The following is a 16421-nucleotide window of genomic DNA, read 5'->3' as shown; positions in this document are numbered from 1 at the left end:
GTCAGGGTTAAAGAAGGAACACAGAGAGACGCTCCGGGGCTGCCAGGACAGGGTGGGGGACGGCCCCTCAGAGGCCCCTGGGTGGGGTGGGTGGGGTGCCGTCTGCGGGAAGGAGCTCTCAGCAAATGGAAACCAGGCCTCGGAAACTGGCCGGACCACAGCCACTGCCTGGCTCCAGGGGAAACCCCACTGCTTCTAAAAGGTGCCCCAACCCAGCAAAAGGTGGTGTTAAAAAGGAAAGAGCAGGGAGGGGCCAGGCAGCTTCGGCAAGATCGAGGGGTGGCAACTGGAGGCAGACACACAGTCCCTCCTGTTCTGTGCTCTGAGCACCCTTCATTGTTGGCACATTATCCCCCAAGGCCCGCTTGCCTGTAAGTGCTGTAAAAAGCCAGCCCACGGAGCAATTTCCCCACCCCCCCCGCCCCGCTTCCCTCCACCGGGCCTTCAGTCAGATTTCCAGCGGCGCCGGGCCTGAGCTGCCTCCCGGGCTTGGGGCTCAGGCTCACGCTGGGCCAGGAGAACATGAGCTCCCAGCTGCCGCGATGTTCATTTTGGGGATCCAGCCCTCAATACTGAATCCTCGCCGCACATCAGTGAGGAAGACAGACGCGGGGGTGAGGAGGTGGCCCAGGGACCCATGACACCTGGAGATCTGGGTCCTGACATCCGGAGCCTGGGGTCTAGTAGAGCTCAGTGAGTGCAGACGTCATCCACCCGTTCACTCATACACTCATTCACTCCATTCATTCGCTCATTAGGTCACGCAACAGAAGTCAATGCCAAGCTTCTGACCCACCAGGCACTCGAGCGGGGGGGGCATGAGAGGGATAGATAGGCCTTGCTCTTGCCCTACAGAGGCCTCGTGTGTGGGAGGCAGGGGTCCTGTGTCTGTGATCCTTGCTGTGACCGGAGAAGCCCATGGGCCGGTGGGGGAATGGGGCTTTCTAGAAGGAGCAACCTCGAGAATCAGCCAAGGGAACGAAGCAGGGATGCAAAGAGAGGACCAAGCAGCATCACAGCACATGCAAAGGCCCGAGATCTGTGGCCGCTTCAATCCAAAAAACCTCTCCGCCCCTCAGCTGGCTCCTCCTCGCTCTCAGCAACAGTGGGTGGCCCAGGCCCAGCAGCCCCACCCCAGCTCACAGACTCGGGGAGCCCCCCAATGGTACCTCTAGCCACTACACCCACACCGGAGCCTGGCTTTCCCAGTCGGAGTTCTTGTTAAAAAGGTTTTCATACGTTTATTTTTATGGGGGGGGGGGGCGCGGTGGGAAGAGAAAAGGGAGTCCTGAAGGTCTTTCTCTTTCTAGAAAAAAAAAAATTAATTAATAAATAAAACCTCAGGAAAAGGGCATGGAAAGGCCTCCGCATCTGTAACCGCTGAACAAATGAAAATTAGCTCATTTAATCAGCTCCTCATGGCCTGACCGTCCCGAGTGGGCCCCGGAACACAGCGAACTTCACAGCAGAAACTCGCCAGCCAATGTCAGTTTATCCTACAACAAAGGGATTTTCTAAATAGCTCGATCAAAACGCAGTGAAGGCCGCAGAGAGCTGGGGAGCCAGAACTCGACCCCCCAGATCCTGGTGGGCCCCCACCTCCCAGCTTCATCCCTTTGAATGGAATTGTTCTTTTGGCTTTTGTTCTAATTATCTAAACATGTGTTTAACTCTGTTCTGCAAAGACGGTTTTAATCGGCAAAGAAGGTAAGGCTAGTGCCCACCATCCACAGCTGCGGCCCCTGCCCCCAGCCCCACACCGACCCCATGTCCCCCTCACCCGGCACCACCTGCCTCGAGCGCACACATAAACGCAGAGATGCCCGCACACACCGCGGGTACACACACGCACATGCACAGAATTACACACACACACAGTTCTCCACAGCCGTCTGTCGTGCGGTCATACACACCACACACAGCTGCACAAAACACACAGCTCTCCAGCTCCTGCCTAACAGCTGGGGGTGGGGGAGGCACAGCTCACCAGACCCCCAGGGAGGGCCGCTGTGCACACACCTGAGGCCCAGGCTGGTAGCAAGGACTCTTATTTCCCTGGAGTACTTTTTCCACGCAACTTGCCACCTGGGCTAAGTCATTAGGGCAATTGAGGAGGGGGGAGAAAAGGCCAAGGAAGGGGAGCTGGTGGGGGGGGCGAGGGGGGGAAAAGGCGGGGGGGTGCACGATGCCAGGGTGAGCACGAGCCCGGGCCACTCCCGGGCTTCACTGCCAAACGCTGACCTCACCTTCCCTTCCCGCAGCCTCCCGGTCAGCCCACCTGCCGCGTGTCTAAGCATGGAGCTACCCTAGGTGCTCGGTCCCACAGGGAAATGAGCCAGGCTGGGTTCCAATCCTGGCTCTACCGTTCACGGGCGCTGAGCCTTCACCTCCCCCTCTGTGAAATGGGAAACAATAGCAGCCTCACAGAATGGTCGTGCTGATGACTTTAGAGACGGCAACTGCACTGCCCAGAGCAGAACACACTGCATGAAAGTTTGTGCTGTTTCCATTTGACCGTGTGGGCACCGAGGCCCAAGAGGATGCTCGCACAGAGGGTCGCAGACACAACCAGACAACAGCTCATCATTGTGTAGCTTTCAATTTCTTACCCAAGCCGAATCCTTAGCATGAGGACGAGGAACAAGAAAAATTAAATCAAGGAAATTAAACAGGGTGTAAGGAGCAACTGACCAGGATGATGGGACTGAGCCCATCTGACAACATTCTCCGAATGCCTACTCTGATTTTCACAGCAACACCCTGGGCAAGTGCAATGGTTATCCCCAGGCCCCAGATGTGGAAACAGAGGCTCAGAGGGCTGAGGAGCCTGGGCTGGTGTCGTGGGGTGGCATCGGCAGAGCGGCCTCGCAAAGGAGTCTGCTGGGCTCAAAGCTGCACACTCCCGCCCCAGCCAGCTGTGTTGCCGCCGCCTGCTCGGCAGACTGCAAGCTTTCCTCTGCAAGGACCCCTGGGGAGGAGGGGAGAGGTGCATGGCGGGGGGGGGGGGGGGGGGGGGGGGGGGGGCGCGTGTGGAACAGGACAAAATCCCACGTATGGAGCACTTCCAGTGCATAGGGGACCTGAGGCTGCCTTTGACTCCCAGGAGTACAAAAGCCACAGACAGACCACCGCACCCAGACCCAGGAGGGCAGCCCTTTCCCACACGGTAGCTCTCAAAGGCCTCAATACCCCACACCCCAATGCTACGGAGGCAGGAGGCAAGGACTCTGTCCCATTTCACAGACTTGGAAACTGAGGCCCACAAGTGGTAGAGGCAGATGGTTCAAATGGCCACAACCTCCGGGCCAGCTCTCAATGGGAGCTGAGTGTGTAATTCTGGAGGCCTCCCAGGTTGGCAGGCAGTCAAGACATAGTCGGGTGGCAGGAGACTCAGAGCCGCCTGAGGTAGCCTCGGTATGGGCAGGGGGTGCCTGGGGAAACACCTCCTTTGCTAACTCACCAGTGCCTGCAGAACCCACATCCTGCAGGCGCCCCCAGCCCTGCCCCCAACAAGCACCAGGCCACCCAGGAGGAAAGAAGCGTAGGCAGTGGAGGTTAAGTGCATGGACTTGGGTTGAGTCTTAACTCTGCTATGTACACGCTGTGTGACCTAGGGAAAGTAACCTCCCCTCTCTGAGCCACAAACCTCACCTGTAACATGAAGACGGTTAACAATGGATACCTCCCTCCTGGACTTGAGGATTAAAGGGAATGATGTCTGGGAAGGATTTAGCTCAGTGCCAGCCCCACCCCCACACGGTAGCCCAGGGAACGAGGCAGGAAGAGTAAAGAATGGTGTCAAATCTACCCTCTCTCGCACACGGGCTTCCCTAGAGGCCCAGGCCATCATACCAAATGGGCAGAGTATCTCCTTCTTTCAGACTCAGGACGGTTGCCCCAACAGGCTCCCCACAGGCTCATGCACCCCTCAGCTGTCCCTGAACCAAGCCCAGCAGACAGCTCAGAGCACGTGGCCTGGCACAGGAGACCCAGGAGGGTACAGACCCCTCCTTCCCGTGTCTGGGCCCAGGAGGCAGGAGTTGGACCTGGAAGCCTCTCAGATAGCCCCAAGCTCCACTCTGACTAGAAGGACTCAGAAAAGAACCACAAGGGGGAAAAGTAGTTGTTGGCATTGCCACCCCCACGCTGGCCAGGTCACCATGTCACCCCACAGACTGGTCCTGCTTCCCTGCTCCTAGGCCTCGTGGCCCTAGCCAGCTCCCTCCTGCCCTGAGCCTCAGTTTCCACTCGCTGGGCTCTGATTACCTTGCAGGGCTGCAGTGAGGGTCAGAGGAGAACACGGCTGGAAAATGCTCTGTAAATGCCAAGTGCCACAGTCACAGGCAGGCTCTGGGGACAACGGGCATAGGAAGGGGACGAGGCACCAAGGGCAAGCGCGACCTGCCCGCTTGCCTAAATCCAGGCAGCGGCCGCAAGAAGAGAAGGGGCTCACCCTGGAGCTTCTGGGTGGGAGCCCCAGAAGGCAGGCGGTGGCTGCCCCAGCCACTCTCAGCAGCATGGAGAGTTGCACCCCCCCCACACAGCACCCGGCGCATAGTAGGTTTCGTCCGGCTGGCATCAGTGTTTGCCCAGCCTCTGACTCTCATACAACCTGCAAGACACCCGCGCAGATGCCCACAGATCACAGCCGGAAAAGAAAACGGTTCCTCGAAAAGAAAAGTCGGCCGTGTCTGTGCTTGTCGAGCACGGGCAGTGGGCCCGGCGAGGCATCAGACCCCGCAGGGCCGTGGCCCAGGAACGGCGGGAATGGGCGGGACTCTGCCCACTTCATGGCCACTGGGGGCCAGCCCTACCCGTGTGATCGCCTGCCACGAGGCTTTGTCACAGGCCTGTGGGAGGCCCAGGGACACAGCGCGGGCCCTGAAGTCCAGTCCTGCCTCACTTCTGCCCCCATGCCATCCCCAGCAAGGGCACACCTCTGTCTGAGACCCACTTTCCCCAAAGCTCCCCAGCTCCCTTGGCCCCAAAAGCTGGGAGACCGAGGGAAATGGCACGCTGCCTCCTTGTGAGCCAACGTAGGCTACAATTAATCTGAGGCGAGGATTTTCTTAATTGCGGGGTCTTACAACCAAAACAGAAAAGCAAACTACAGCTATGGCTGAAATACTGGCTTGAGGCAAGATATTTAAAGCATCTTTTTTCCTTCTGGGGGGAGGGGGAGGACTCTTTAAAAAAAAGTTGGGGTGGCATGAATGGAATTACCCCTAGAGGGCGAGGACGGAGCCATCGGCCAGATGAGAGTGTCCCGTTCCCTTAGGGAGTCAGGCCAGAAACACCGGGAGGCAAGCAAAAGAGATGTCTTACTGGGGGTGGGGGAGGCCGCCAGTAAATATATAAATAAAGGGAGGCTCACCTCCAATTTTCCTATCTGCCTTCCTCTGCAGGCAGAAGCAGTCCCACACCCCACAGCCCCTCTGGAACATGGTGTCTGAGCCAACAGGATTCCCAGGACCAGGAAGGCCACGCACGCCTCACTAGCTGGGCCCGGCCACCCGCGGGGAACCAGAGAAACGGAACCTCCAACACAAGCATGACCGCCCCCTGGAGAGCCAGAAGGACAACCGGGGGCCCTGCCCTTGAAGGAAGCGACAGACTGGGCAGCAGGAACCTCTAAAACAGAGACAAACCACACGCATCAGATCCCAAGGCCGATACCCCAGGGCCAGGCCAGGTGTGGGCCCTTCCTCCATGTCCCAAGCACAAATCAACCTGCTATGGAGGTTGGCAGTTAGCAAAGGAGCTGTTTGCCCTCCTGCCGGGGAGGAAGGGCACCAGCAGGGTGACTGCATGCACAGGCCCAGCACGGACAGCCTAAAAGCAGGTGAAGGGCCCCACCCCGCACAGCCCAGAGCTTGAGGAAGGAAGGAAAAGGCAGTTCGGTGGGGTTGAAAGACAGCTCTACCTAAGGTCTCCTGAGCATGATGGTAGGACTCTCCCCAAATGCCTTGCATATGCCCGTTCATGACCCCTACCCTAAACCCTCAAAGCCAGATGTGTCCCAGAATTCAGACTTTTTCAGGTTCTGGAAAGGTAACACAGTGCATTTCCTGAGTATCTGGGAACACCTCAGAAGCTATCAAGCATATTTATATGTCAGCAGCAAAACAGGGAGATATTCACCAACTTGACTTAAATAAAGCCTATAAATAGCTTCACATCAGCCAGGTCAAATTTTGCTGCCAAATGAGCTACAAAAAAAAAAAAAATTCAGGTTTCACACTTTCTGAAATTCAGAATTGTCAGTAAGGGGTGTACAGATCTATATTGTCTCTTTCGTCTTCCCAGTGACCGTAGTGGGGAGGTACGGATGCTTCCCCTGCTTTCCAGAAGAGGAAAAGCAGACACAAAGCAGTTAAGAGGTAACTTCTCTGTGCTCACATAGCACGTCCGTGGGGGTCCCCTGGCCCTGTGGCCTGAGAGACTGTGGGCTCTACCCCAGGGTGTCCTATAGTTGACCCAAGTCCCGAAGCGCAGTTTAAAAGCTTCCTGAAGAAACACTCAAGCATCCAGGTATTTCCCCGGAGTGTCCACAGCCCACCCCACCATGTGTGTGGTGTTCGGGCCAACCCCCGCCAGGAGGCGCCCTACCCGGAGGCCACGGGAACCCAAGTGGCATCCCCACACCTGCCTGGGCCCTTTGTGGGGCCCAGAAGCTCAGGGGTGGATCTCCACCAGCAGGTGAGGTTCCCCACTCCGCCCTGATGCCCAGGTAACCAGAGAAACGGAACCTGACACAGTCTGTACAGATCATTTTACCCACAACACATGTGTTCATTGCATCCCCAGCCTGGGAGAACAGGTGCAGGTAATCTCATTTGACTGAGGCTAGGGCTCCCAGATGCCAGGACCCCATCATGTCCAAAAGATGGGGGAAACGCACAGCTCCTCAGGTGTACTCCCGGTCATCTCCAACGTCTCTTCCTCAGCAGGTTTTCTTAACTGCCAGGAAAGACTGTGGCATCGGCAAAATCCTGATGCCCCATCACCCAACAATTACATGATCGTTCCATAGGCATTGATACACTCCCACCAGTGTGAGCGGCGGTGTCCAGCCCCAGCAGACGCCACCCTGGACCAAGAGCGCTTGTTAAGGTGAACTCCAGCATTGAGAAAAACCTCCAGCTGCAGGGCTGGCCCATTCTGTCACCGCTCTGATTTCTAATTAAGAATTAAAGCAGGCGCCTTTTTTCAGAAACCCAATGAGACAGGCGCAGCAGGCTGATGGACCAAAATGTGGGCACACGTGTGTGTGCGCATAGCACGTGCCTATGCACACACACAGGCACGCACTCTGCTTCCTGCCGTGGCTGCAAACCCCAAATTCCAGTCATCCAATCAGCACCGGTAAGGACTCACCAAGTTCTGGGCGCTGTGAGTGGCCAAGAAGGAGAAACCCAGGATTCTGCCTCCCTATTCTCTAGAGGAGGCTAAAAAAAACACACAAAGCAAGGCAGACCACGGGGGGACCATAAAAAGGTCCGCATCAGGCCCAGAATGCTCAGTCTGGCCGGCCTATGCAGGACACCAAGAGGCAAAGACATCTTGTGCTAAGTCTTCATTTATGGTAAAAAATAAAAGGTCAAGAGGAGGGGAGAGAACGTTTAGGGCAGAGGAAAGGGCAAGGGCAAAGGCCAAGAAAAGGCAGCTAACACAAGAATGGAAATTATTCCAGTTGATAGATAATAGGTAAATGTAGATATAATGGGAGATCTATCGGGGGCACTTTTAATCTATGTTTAGGTTAAAATTTAGCAGCACGTTCAGCAAAAAGATGGAGATACAGCTATTTAAGCGTTGTCAGTGATTCCCCAATATTTCCCTCCATGAGCAGGTGCCCAGGAGGAGTTTGAGATGGGAACAGAAGTTGGCTTCTCCTTCCACCAGTTTATGCTCCCCTGGCCTCTCCGGCAAGTGTCCCGGCATGCCGTCAGAACACTCTCGGGTGACTGGCAGCCCGGCCTCCATCTCCGACAAGAGTCCCTGATTCTGGCCACGTATATATGACAAATCGCAGCTGATACGTAGACAGTGCGTTGTCCACTTTACCAGTAAGAAGAATGGGGCTCTGAGCCATGACGTCACTCTGCTGACGGAATCACAAAACCCGGAAGGGAAACGGCCCACATCTGACCCCAGGCAGTGCGGCCCCGGAGCCCACCCCCTGGACCACTAGACGAAAGAGACACAGGAACAGAGCTGTAAAATGACCAGGCAGGAGCCCTTGAGGGAAATGGGACAAGAAGAAAGCACGCCCCTCCGGAGGAGCTAGGGGTGGACCGTAGCAATGGGCGGCACGCCGAGCCTTGGAACAGGCCGGGTGGGACAGCAGGGGCACTCTGCAGGGGGAAGTTCAGCATTCCAGAGGTTTCCTTCAATAACTCCAACCTATGAGCTCCCAGTGGCCAAGGTGTCTTGGGAAGGGACAGGCCCAGCCCTTCCCGTCCCGCCATCACTACCCTTGCCCCACCTCTCTCTACCCCCCCACAAGAAGCCCTGGGAAGACCATCTCTCCCACCACCCAGATGGACCGAGTGCTGGGTAGACACCTGGAAGAACCACTGGAAGCAGCGGGTGACACACAGCCCCTGTGATGTGTGTATTCATCTGCCCCTGAAATGAGGCAATGCATTTCTTCACGCCAACATTACAGGGTTGTGGAGAAAGTACCAGAGACAAAATCCAAACTTCCAACTGGTCACATAGCATGGTGTGTGACCCTGGAGACATCCCTTAACCTCTCTGAGCCTTGCTTTCCTCTATCTGTTCATTTATCCATGCAACAAACATATAGGGGGGCCCCATGATGTGCCAGGTGCTAGGCTAAGATAGAGGTCGGTCAGTCAAGCCTGCCCGGCTCAGGGGCCCAAAGCCTGCCTGGACTCATGTCAGGAGTCGCATGCCCCCACCCCTGGGCTGGAACCATTACCCTGGCCACCCTCAACTAGGTGGGGAGGAGTCTTGGGAATTCTAGAGAGTTCAGCCACTCCCAGGAGGCCCTCCCTGCTGGGCCTGCCACCCCACCACTCCATGGTGCCATCAGCCAGGACTGAGCACGTGGAAACTCAGAAGCCTGGCTGCCATGGCCTCCGCCACCCAGGCTGCCACCGCACCGCCCGCCTCCAGCTGCCTTTGAGCCTGCTGCCGCCGCTGCTCATTTCCAGGCAAATGTTCTAGTTAATTAAAACACACCCAAGTGCTCACACGCACATGAAGCCAAGCTACAAACTCTGCTCTACCATCAGCAGCCTCTCTTCTCCAGCCTGGGGTCCATACTGGCAAGAGAGAGCCCCCGAGCCATCGTTACCGGCACTGGGCTCTGCCTGGACAGTCCTATGGTGCACACACACTGCACTCGGGCACATGCATGTGCACACGTATTTGTACACACATACATGAGTGCTCCGCACAACTGTGTGTGCGGGTGTGCGGCACATACACATGTACATGACACACACCACAGTGTGCCCGCCCTCCTCCAGGTAATCTCCAGCAACCGTGGCCCTCCAGCTCAGAACATCAGCCTCGATTAGTAAATAAACACTTGCAGCACAGGGGAATCAATGAATTAACAAATGAATCAACTGATTATTGACGCAGTCAGCGAACGGGAAGAGGACAGCTCTGGCCCCAAGTCCAATGTTATATACTCACTGAATCAGTAGAACAGACTGAATTCCCCAGAGAACAGGAAGAGCAGGTGGGTTGGGAACGGGCTTGCCCTCCTGCCCTTCCTTCCACTTCCACCTATGCTGTGGAGCTCGGCCAGGCACGAACTGGGACACACACACATGCAGGTGCGTGTGCACCTGTGATGTGCCCCGGCACGTGTGACCAGAAAACTCACCTTCCCAGACCTGGACATCCTGAACAACAAGCAGCTGGCAGGAGAGGGCCCTGGGCATCACAGCCAGGAGATGGAAAGCAATCCCTTTGATGGGATCCAGCTCCCAGAAGGGAAGCACAGAGGGTCTGGTGGCCCACGGGAACCTCCTGGCATCCTCGGCCTAAGTTGGATACATAGCCATCACAAGGCAGGTGCCTCTAGATGATAAAACAGCCAAGATAAATGAGCTAGTCATCCTGCCCCAGCAAGCATCTCTAGCACACTTCAGGTCCACCAAGACTATCTTGCTGGTAGGAACCATGAACAATCTTGTTCTCAACGAGGAGCTTACGCTCATGCAAGATTTCAGCCACGCAGAGTCCCAGATAAGGCATAGCAAGGATTTCTGTTCATGGAGACGGGGGCAGCTGAGCTGGGCACCTCAAGCCACAGCGTGTGGACAATTGACTGCTACCTCATGCCATGGGGCTGGCAAAGCTCTCTGCAGAGAGCAACATATGTGGGAAGGGATATCTGGAAAGACGTGAAGTCAGTGCACTCAGAGCTGTCCCTGTCACCCACTCAAAAGGCAGTCTTGCACCAGCAGCTTGGCATTGCCTGCAAGTTTGAGAGAAATTCAGAATTTCAGCCCCCACCTGCACCTGCTGACTCAGAATCTGCATTTTACCACATTCCACTAGTAACTGTGGCTATTTAAAAATGAAATGAAAATGTTTTTTCTTTGAATTTACGTGTTTTATTTTTCAAACAGTTACTAAGTTGTTAGGACATCCTTCTTCAGTTGTTTGGCCTGACTACATTAACAAAGGTTAACTGTTGGATATTTCTTTTGGCTTGGCGGGGGGGGGGGGGGGGGGGGGGGGGGGCGGGCAAGAAAAAAATCACCAACTAAGATGTCATGAACCAATAAAGTTGGGAGCCTCTAAACTCTGTATGAGGCATAGTCTGGGTGACAGGGACACAGCACGGAATAAGGCAAGGTCCCTGTCTTCATGGAATTGACAGTCTGGTGAGGGGACTGGAGAGTAACCAAGTAATCAAATGATTATATAAGGTGTCAGGTAACGGGAAGTGAATGAGAAAAATAAAGCAGGGCGAAGTACTTATTGGCCACCCATTGTGTGTGAGCCCTGCACTTTCCCATCCATGTCACCCTGTCCCCATGCCAGACACCTTTCCTCCCTTTCACTCCCATATTCAGCTAGTCATCAAATCCATCTTGTCATCAGCCAGGTCTCAAGTCTGTCCACCAGACTCCCCTCCCTCACTGCCATCACCTGAGTTCAAGCCACTGTGGTTGGTTGGTTGGTTGGTTGGTTGGCTGGCTGGCTGGCTGGCTGGCTGGCTGGCTGGCTGGCTGGCTGGCTGGTTGGTTGATTGGCTGTTTGGTTGCCTGAGTGGCTGGTTGGTTGGTTGGCTGACTAGCTGGTTGGTTGGCTGACTGGCTGGTTGGTTGGTTGGCTGACTAGCTGGTTGGTTGGCTGACTGGTTGATTGGCTGGTTGGTTGACCGGTTGGTTGGCTGGCTGGCTGGTTGATCGGTTGGTTGGCTGGCTGGCTGGTTGGTTGGTTCGCTGACTAGCTGGTTGGTTGGCTGGCTGGTTGATTCGCTGGTTGGTTGACTGGTTGGCTGGCTGGCTGGCTGGCTGGCTGGTTGGTTGGTTGGTTGGTTGGTTGGTTGGTTGACTGGTTGGTTGGTTGGCTTGGACCATTACTGTGGTCTCCTAACATGTTTCCCTATGTCTAGTCTAAACCAGCAGTAGCCCGAGGGCTCTTTGCAGAACACAGGACTACTCACATCACTGCCCTGCTTGAAATCCCTCTGAGGCCTTCCCACTGTGGCAAAGTAAAGCCCTTAATCGACACCCCACAGGCCTGAAGTCATCTTTCCCTTGGGCAACAGGACACAACTCCAACATTGGAATTGGATTGGATCCACCAGCCTCATTTCCTTTCCCATATTGATTTTCAGGTATCACTTGCTTTTTATCCATAGTAACTATTGAAAGACCAGCTTTGCAACGATATGACATCATCAAAACTAGAGAGCAATCTGTTGTTGAAATGGTGGACAGTCCTGGGTTAGCAGTTCACCTCATGTCCAGCAGATGCTGAGTGTTGCTGTGTTTCCCTTGAAATTTTAAAATATATCACAGAGCTCCTGTGGGTTAGCTGTGGCGCCCTGCAGCACCTTGACACACAGTTTGAAGACCAATGTCAATTATTTATTGGATGAATGAATGAGAAGCATCATGTGAATCTGATGCGAGACATGAAAAATCTTGGCTCAAGAGCACCAGCCCCAAATGCTTCAGAGCCCATTGGGTCTCTCCCTTTGGGTCTTAGTCTTCCCAGCAGTATTCAGGTCAGGAGCCATCAGTGCACAGGTCAGAAGCCATCAGTATATAGGTCAGGAGTTATCAGTAAACAGGTCTTGAGCCATCTGCCCCTTGTAAAAGCCTTTAAGCCAGACAAGCACCTGTGTTGATCAAGGCCGGTGGGAAGAGACAGGGAGGGAGAATTTTCTAAGGACTGTTCATGTCCCACTGCATGTCCTCAGCTCTGCCAAACCGCAGAATTGGAACAATGACCTGGGGAACTTGGTAGGGGTCCCAGTAGGAAGGGAGGTGAAAAACAAAGGGTGGGCTCGGGGGTAATGGCCGAGCACCAAGGGGTTCCTTTGTCCTGAGCAGCAGAGGTGGCTGTGCCAGTTTGTGAAAAATGAAATCCACCAGCATTCCAGACTAAACCGCTCCCAAGTTTAAGTGGAAAATGAAACATGGGTTCTCTTTTGGCAGCTTTCTCCCCCTGGGCAGCAGAGCTTTGGTAATCAAGCACTTCTGGGGGTGGGGAAAGGGGAGAGAAAACTCAAGTGTAGGAACATTCAAGTTCACATCAGCAACAGACTTCATAAAGCAAGCAGGGCAGATTTACAAACCTTGGCGTTGAAGTTTCAACGGGGAGATTAAGTGGCAGGGTGTATATAGCAAAGCAGAGGCTAATGAGACCTCAGACCAGATCGTTTTGCCACAAATGTCAGGGACTTCAAAGTGATGGCTCCAGGGCTGGTCTGCCAGTGAGGGGAGCCCTCGGCTCACCCAGCCCCACAGCTTCTGCCACCACCTCCAAGTGCCTGCTCCTGGTTCCCGGAGGCTCCCGCTTCCTGGAGGCCTGGGCTCCACCCGAGCAGGGTCAGCTTCCAACATGGGGATTCCTTCTGTATCTGACACAGCCCCCTGTGCACCCCTCCATCTCCTCCTCTCTGGTCTGCTTCCCCCCCTTCCCCTCCGTCCCTGCTCCTCTTTCCCTTCCACTAATTCCCAACCCATCTCCCCTCCCTTCTCCTCTTCCCTTTCAGGAACCAACACCACCCCCCCCCCTTGCTCTTCATCCCATTTCCTTTTCTCCTCACCCTCAGGCTGTCTGTCCACCTCCTTGCCTGCTCCCTCCCTTCACTCCCCAATCCTGCCTCTCTCTCAATCCCCCTGCCCTGCCCCACTCCTCAGGCCCCTTGCTCGAACACAAGAGAGAGGAGCCTGTCAGGTTGCTGGGCCTGCTGTGACCCACGGGACTGACCAGGCAAATCCCATCCCACCCACACAGGGAGAGGAGGCTGGGCCAGAAGGCCCAGCCACAGGGAAAAGCCTAGGGCCGCCAGGCCCTCCCAGGCCACGCACGCAAAACCAGGGTCTGGAGCCACGGGGAGACCTGGAAAGTCTTTCCTTCACCTCCCTCTAGCAACTGTCCCGGCCTGGGGTCCCAGGAGGGGCACCACACCTGGCAAGAACAGAACTTCTGACAGATGGGATGTTGCTGAGCATGGCAGCAGGGCCTGAGAGAGAAGAGGAGCGGGGAGAGCAGGCTTGTGGGGGTGCTGAGCTGACAGAAGGGGTGGAGGTCAGTCATGAAGAGTGTGAACTCTGAAGGCAGACCGCCAGGTGCAAATACTCTGTCACTTTCTGGCTGCGTGACCGTGGGCAAATTATAACTTCCCTGAGCCTCAGTTCCCTCATCTGTAAAATGGGAATGGTGGTCACCGTACCCACCACAAAGGCTGTCGTGCTGAAACAGGGTGGTTCCCTGTTGTAAGCACTCAACAACTCTTACAGCTGTGCCCTGTGTGGTGGCTCTGAGGACGTGTCAGGACTTGGACAGAGGGGCCGCCTAGGAGACCTCCCACCCTAGGGCCCCCACCCCATTCAGAGCACCCCCTCTCACCTGGAGACCCCTGTGTCAGGCAAGGGGCCTCAGGGCTGAGGGGGCACCAAGCAGCTTGTCTCCTGCTTCTGACCCTGATAAAGAAGGGACCCCTCAGGGCGCCTGGGCGGCTCAGGGGGTTGAGCATCCGACTCTTGGTTTCAGCTCAGGTTGTCATCTCAGGGTCATGAGGTGGAGCCCTGCCTAGGGCTTCAGGCTCAGCGCGGAGTCTGCTTCAGACTCTCTCTCCCTCTGCCCCTCCCTCCCCAAATAAATAAATCAATCTTTTTTAAAGAAAGAAAAAAGAGGGACTCCTCTCCAGCCCACAGAGCTGCAGTACCCCGAGGACTGAGGAATCGCCCCCACCACCTTCTGTATTGCTCACCTATTACGATCTGTGGACTGAAGCAGAGGGGAGCCTGGCCCCCGCCACTAACTGTGCTACCTGACCTTTCCCTCAACAGTACTCACTGAGCTCTCCTGCAAACCACCCCTGGGGCACTCGGCGGTGGCAGCGGCCGAGGGGGCCCCTCCCAGACCTGACCATGTCAGGCAGGACACAGACCATGATCAGAAATACACCAAATATGTGTAAAATAACCACTAGAGTAAAGGCTATAAAGAGGAACTTAATATAAGTATATTCTGATTACTTAATACTCACACTTGATATAAGTAGATTCTTTCTTTTGGATCCCAAACCTTGGAATATCAGAGGTGGATGAGAGCCACCCTCATCTTTAGACAGGGAAAGTGATGACCGGGAAGCAAAGGGCCAAGTTTGTGCAGAGCCAGCTGGTGGCAACACAGCCCTAGGACTCAGTTCTCCCCACTCCAAATTCAGACCCCCTTCCTCTCGGCCACAAGGCACAATAAGAACAGTGCCCTCAAGAGGCCCAGGGTCCGAAGGAAACTTGGGGAAAGAAAGCCTCCTGGGAAATCGCCATGTGCCAGGAGTGAGGCCAGGCACTTTAGCCATATCTCGGGCAGCATCTGCCCAATGTTGTTAAGAGCAGCTCTATGGACCAGAGACTCTGAAGGCAGGTCAGACCATGACCTCACTGGGAAAAAGAACAGAGTATATCAGATATCCTCTGGTTATAATCCTGTCAACCCACATGTGTGAGGGCAAGGACCAAGAGAAAGGATATAAATAGGAAAACAGGGTGTTTGGAGAATGAAGTTTTTTTTTCCCTCAAATTCAACTGACTGTTGTCTTTAATTCATCTGTTGAATTCTTAGGTTATAAAGCTATAATAACATGGCCAGATGTATCAGGGATATTTAGATTCTCCAGGTGCTCTGGGGAGAACCAACTATCATGAGGAAGTTCATGGCATTAATTAGCCCAAAGTTTGGATGGTGAGAGAAATAGGGCAGAGATGAAAAGACCCCAGGCTGCAAGCAAGAAAATTACCCATATAAGTGGTACATTGGCTCCCCAAAGCCTGCCCAGACCCGGCTGTGCCTCTCTTGGAAAGTCTGCTTTGGGGGTGAGGATGAAAAAAGAAGCTGGGCCTCTCGAGGCGCTGGTCAGGATATGAGTGGTCCCTTGACATCAGACTCCTCGACTCCAAGTAGCAAATCTAGGGGAGCTGCCTTGAACTGACAGCAGAAACTCAGCTCATAAAGAGTACGGAGCCCATCGGGGAGCCCCGCCTTCCCAGAAGACCCCACTGCCCAGAAGCCCCTCCCAACATGATCCACTTCTAGGTCCCTCCTGCCAGGCTAAGCAGGACCCACTCCTACCCCAACCCAACTATAAGAGGGAGCTGCTGAAGGCGGTAGGTCATAAATGGAGGGGTCCTAAATGAAGGTGCAGAGTCCAAGCCAGCAGGCTCTGCCACATACCAGGCAAAGCAGATTTTGTGTGCAGTTCAGACAGCAGGTGGAAATATACGCTCCTCCCGCATCATCAGCCCAGAAAGGCACCATCAACCCAGCTACCAGGCATCCCCAGCCTCAGAGGCCCGGCCTGGCCAGCCAAGAGGATTTACAAGGAAGCAAGGAACACTGGACAGCCTGCCTCCACCTGAGCATCAGGCCGCCCAGCCGGGTACACAAGCTTAAGCACCGGCCGTGGGTGGGGAAGGAGGCAGCCCAGGGCAAAATCTCCAAGGGTCAAGCAGTGCCTGATCCCAACGTGTTTGAACTGCTCTATGGCCTGCGGGAACCGGCCCTTCGACACAACACAAACTGGGCTCAGCTGGGGACAGAGCAGGGGCAGTCCCAGGCCTCAGGTGCCATGGGATCTTGCGGGGCAGCCCTCAGACGCTGTGGGATCTCTGGCTCCTTGGATTACACCCCACTGTCCTCACCAGCTCTGCCTCCAGGGCCCCTGGCCTGGCACTGGGCTGCCA

General features: G+C 55.1%; 1 protein-coding gene across 2 annotated transcripts in view; it reads right to left on the bottom strand.

Annotated features, from left to right (window-relative positions):
• Positions 1-16421, bottom strand: part of ZNF423 (zinc finger protein 423) — a 326576-nt gene that overhangs the window by 161084 nt on the left and 149071 nt on the right. The window lies entirely within an intron of this gene.

Source organism: Zalophus californianus, chromosome 17 (genome assembly GCF_009762305.2).
Source record: "Zalophus californianus isolate mZalCal1 chromosome 17, mZalCal1.pri.v2, whole genome shotgun sequence".
NCBI classification, from domain to species: Eukaryota; Metazoa; Chordata; class Mammalia; order Carnivora; family Otariidae; genus Zalophus; species Zalophus californianus.
Note: the sequence above shows the minus strand (reverse complement) of the source record. Positions and strands in the feature narration are given on the sequence as shown.